Source organism: Bos indicus, chromosome X (assembly GCF_029378745.1).
Source record: "Bos indicus isolate NIAB-ARS_2022 breed Sahiwal x Tharparkar chromosome X, NIAB-ARS_B.indTharparkar_mat_pri_1.0, whole genome shotgun sequence".
Taxonomy (NCBI): Eukaryota; Metazoa; Chordata; class Mammalia; order Artiodactyla; family Bovidae; genus Bos; species Bos indicus.
The window spans coordinates 129,024,513-129,029,235 of record NC_091789.1 but is presented as its reverse complement, the minus strand read 5'-3'; the positions used below and the strand labels follow the sequence as shown (position 1 = coordinate 129,029,235).

The following is a 4,723-nucleotide window of genomic DNA, read 5'->3' as shown; positions in this document are numbered from 1 at the left end:
CCCAAAATGTCTAAAAATTGCATTTCATACACTGTGCAAAAACTTAAATTAATATGGAAGTGCATTCTCTTCTGAAGGATGTTTCTAATATTTCATAGACCACTTCACTGTAGATTACATACAGTGAAACCCTTTGTAAAAAGCCACGACCTTCCCGTGGCGTGCTAACAGGGATGGACCTTGAAGTCAGGATGCTCAGTAAAATTAGCCCCTCACTGAAGATGACAACTGCAGGACCCCACGTCTAGGAAGAATCTACCACAGCCAGACTCAGAGACCCAGAAAGTAGAGGGTGGGGGCGGGGGCTGGGGGAGACGGAACCCGAGGAGTTGGTGCTCCACGGGGAGAGAGTTTCACTTGCGCAAGCACAAGTTATCCTAGAGATGTGTTGTACGACAAGGTGAGTCTACCAAATACCAGTGAGCTGGACACGTGAAATGGTGAAGATGCCATAGTTCATGTGTTAGTAACTCATCTAAAATTTTAAAAATCATCTTGTTAATACTAATTTTTACTTTCTTGGTATTACAGTTTTATTGCCTGAGAGAAATAACAAGGCTTCAGGAATTTAAACTGACCCTAGTTTGGGTCTGGATACACTTGAGAACATCACAAAAAAAATAACTGTGCACAACCACCACCAAAGCCATGGCTTAAGTGAAATAATCCCAGTTTATTAAAGACCTTCGGGGCTTGTATGTAAAAATTGTGCCTCTGTGGAAGGTCTGCACATCCAAGAATGTAAAATAGTGACACATTAAAAAAAACAACCCAAATGAGGTTGGCACTCAGGATTCATTTAGTGGCTGCTCTTAGATTTTTTTTTTTTTAAGAGAGAAAACCAGGCAGTCCTCAGGGCTTGGGGGTGGCTGGGGGGCCTCCCTCCAGGGTCCCTGCAGTCTGGCTGCCTGGATTGGGGTCCTGAGGGGGTGGCGCGGTGGGGGCTGTTGGGGCTGCAGCCTCTGGGCACCGCACCACCCTCCAGTAAATCGGCTGGCGCGGGGCCGCCAAGGTCTGGATCCTGTGATGCAAGATCCTCAGTGTAGGGTGGCTCTGGCTGGAGCCTGGTGGAGACAACCCAGGCACCCGGGGCTGCAGAAAGTCCTGCTGCTGTTGGAGGTGAAGGACCGTTGTTGGCTGGGTGTGGACAGTGACATTGGGCCGGGCAATGCCCTGTGCCCCTAGAAGCTGTAAACCCAGACACTGTGGCCCTGAGGCCTGTGCCCGTGCGGGTTGTGCCCCTGGAGGCTGTGGCCCTGAGGCCTGTACCTGTGGGGTCTGTGCCCCTGGGATCTGTGGCCCTGATGCCTGTGCCCGTGGGGTCTGTGGCCCTGGGATCTGTGGCCCTGAGGCCTGTGCCCATGGGGTTTGTAGCCCTGAGATCTGTGGCCCTGAGGCCTGTGCCCATGGGGTTTGTAGCCCTGAGATCTGTGGCCCTGAGGCCTGTGCCCATGGGGTTTGTAGCCCTGAGATCTGTGGCCCTGAGGCCTGTGCCTGTGGGGGTTGTAGCCCTGAGATCTGTGGCCCTGAGGCCTGTGCCCATGGGGGTTGTGCCCCTGGGATCTGTGGCCCTGAGGCCTGTGCCCGTGGGGGTTGTGCCCCTGGGATCTGTGGCCCTGAGGCCTGTGCCCGTGGGGGTTGTGCCCTTGAGATCTGTGGCCCTGAGGCCTGTGCCCGTGGGGGTTGTGCCCCTGAGGTCTGTGGCCCTGAGGCCTGTGCCCATGGGGGTTGTGCCCCTGGGATCCGTGGCCCTGAGGCCTGTGCCCGTGGGGGTTGTGCCCCTGGGATCCGTGGCCCTGATGCCTGTGCCCGTGGGGGTTGTGCCCTTGAGATCTGTGGCCCTGATGCCTGTGCCCGTGGGGGTTGTGCCCTTGAGATCTGTGGCCCTGAGGCCTGTTCCCGTGGGGTCTGTGCCCCTGAGGTCTGTACCTGTGGGGTCTGTGGCCCTGAGGCCTGTGCCCCTAGAACCTGTGCTCCTGGACCCTGTGTACCTGAAGGCTGTTCCGCTGGCTGCCGATGACTCACAGGGCAGGGCTGTGGCGAGAGCTGCTGGGTAAGTACCTGGTAGAAGCGCGACTGCAGGACCCCATGCTGGTTGCTCCAGACCACCAACCCCTGGGGGAGCTGCATCACAGTATACTGCTTCAGGCCAGAAGCTTTCTTCAAAAACACCTGCACCGTTCTGGGAGTAGGAGAAGGAAGAGAAGCAGGTGGAGGAAGCCCCAGTGGTGCTGCGGGCTGCAGGTTCAATGGCTGAGCTGCGGGCTGCTGGCCCGGCTGGATCCCCACAGGAGCAGGGGCCCTAGGGGCACACCCTCTCCCTGAGGCCTGGCTACAGCAAAAGGGGCCCACTAGTCTGATCTCCTTCAGGCCAGGGGAGATGGTCGTGACCTGGACATCCGGGATTCTTTGTAACATGACTACGGTGGACGGGGCGGCTGCAGGAAGCAAGATACTTCTGTTCAGCTGCACAGATGATCTCTGGGAAAGACTGGGTGGCTGAGGAGCAGGGCCAGCAGATGGATGGGCCTGAGAGCTGCCCGCCTGCTGTGAGGTAAAGCTGTCACTGCAGGAGCTCTTCTCTAGGCTCCAGGGACGTCTCTTGAGTGGGGGTGGAGGTCTGGCTCCCCGGTCTGGCACTGAGGACCGGATGGATGCAGCCCTAGGCTGTGCTGACCGTGTCCCTGGAGAAGGCTGCCTGAGATGGGCTGAGCCACTGGAGCTGGGTGACATCTGCACTGGACACTGGGCGCTCTTCTGGACCAGTTGCTTGGATCGACTGCCCACTCTCCCAGCATCAGTCTGTGGCCTGGGCAGGAAACTCTTGAACTGGTCATCTGTGGAGGGCTGGGGCAGACACGGCTCTCTCTCCCTTGTGGCTTCGTTCTCAGACCCATTTCCAGTGGCAAGTGAATTATCAGTTGGCTGCCTGACGGTCAACCTTGTTGCCTGGGATTGGTAGGCAGCCTCACATCCAACTGCAGAATCACCTAGTACCTTCTGGGTTGGTTGTGACTCCTCATATCTGACAGGCTTCTTCCCTGTAGCATATTTCTGCACATCCACTTGAGCTGGGACAGCCAAGTTACAGGGTCTCTGTATCCACGTATCTGCACAATCGCCTGCTTTAGAAATTTTGAGGTCATACAGTTCATTTGTTTTACTTTCTCTTATTTTTTTGCAAGAAGTCATGATTCTTGGCTCAGGAGGAGGTGGACAATGGGATAGCTCCTGTTGCTGATTCAAAGCGGGCACAGAAAACCTCTTGAGGCTCCTTTTCATGGCAAGAGTGTTCAGCTTTTGTTTGTTATAGAGCAGTCTGTTTTCAGTGCAGGCTACTGATACAGAAGGGTCTAGACACAGTGGTTCTGCTGTAGCTAAGATCAGTTGGCTCTCAAGCAAAAGTTTATCCTCCTGGGTCCAGTTCTGGTGATCACTGGCTATGGCCTCTACATCACAGACTAACGTCTGCATGGTGGGACGTAAGAGAATATGCCTGCTTTGGTAACGTGGAGGTTCCCCGGCACCGGACTGCCTGTAGTCCCGTATCTCTGCTATGACACACCCCTGATGAAAAACGTTAACCGCAGACTTTTCCAGGAAATTCAACAAAACAGGAGGTAATTCTTCAGCATCCAAATATTCGAGAAATTCCCGTTCTTCATAAGGCAACCGAATGCTCTCTGAAAATGATCCATTTTCCCCCTTGAGCATCAAGGAATAGCCTTGCTTTCCTGGGTACAGGTTGATCACCAAACAGGGCAACGACTCTCTCCTAAGAAGCTTCTCTAACAGGTTCACGTTGCTTCTTAATTCCTCCGTAACCTCAGGCTCTTCTTCACATTCTTCAACATAAATGTCATACAGTTTTTCCTGGAGAGACGTCTCTCCGCTCGTCGAGTATTTCCTTTTCGGCGGTCTCTGCTGGGCAGTTGCAATGACATACTCTGCAAGATCCAAACCTTGCTCTACAGCTTGTTGCATTATCGTACAAGATGGGGACCTTGTAAGAAGAGAACATGGAAGTTGGCGATGAACCGGGCGAAAACTCTTATCTGAAGTATCGATGTGCAGTCTTGCAAACGCAGCCACTCCACTGTGGAGTAAGCAGCGTACCTCCAAATGAACACCAAGAAACCCACCCCCCGCCCCCCAAGAAGCAGAGTGCAAAATACCTGCGATTTGGGGAAATCCAGCGCTGGTCTAGCCTCGCGCTCCTGCAGATGGGCCGGAAGTAGATGGAATCGGTTCCCCATGCTCCCACCCCCAGCACAGCGCCCCCTAGGTGCGCATGCGCAGGTCGCAGATTCCGGTCTCATCATTCAATCACCTCCCGGACGTCCGGCCTGCAGCCCACACTTCCAGGTCTGAAACTGCACTTGTGCCAACTGCTGGGCAGCGACAGGCCCTCTTCATAAAACCTTGAAAGCAAACATCCCAAACTACAAGCGGTAAACGTAAAAATCCATCATTTTTTTGTATGGCTTTAATACACACCAATTTTCATGGTAATCAGTTGCTGGGAAGGTCATGAAAAGTGGTCGTTTCTTTCTTTGGCGATCATGTCACCAAAAATTACCCACTGTTTTGGGAGTCATTTGTTCCCAAGGGCAGGACTGCTCCTGGTGTCCATCTTCAGTTTAACACACCCAGTTCGTACCTCTTGACTCCAGGGACACTTGCTGTATTTGGTGCAAGCATCAGAATTCTTCAATGACTCTTC

General features: G+C 53.8%; 1 pseudogene; it reads right to left on the bottom strand.

Moving 5' to 3' along the window:
* Positions 1 to 852: 852 nt before the first annotated feature.
* Positions 853 to 3,989, bottom strand: LOC109554939 (transcription factor SPT20 homolog pseudogene; annotated as a pseudogene).
* Between the last annotated feature and the right edge of the window lie 734 nt (positions 3,990 to 4,723).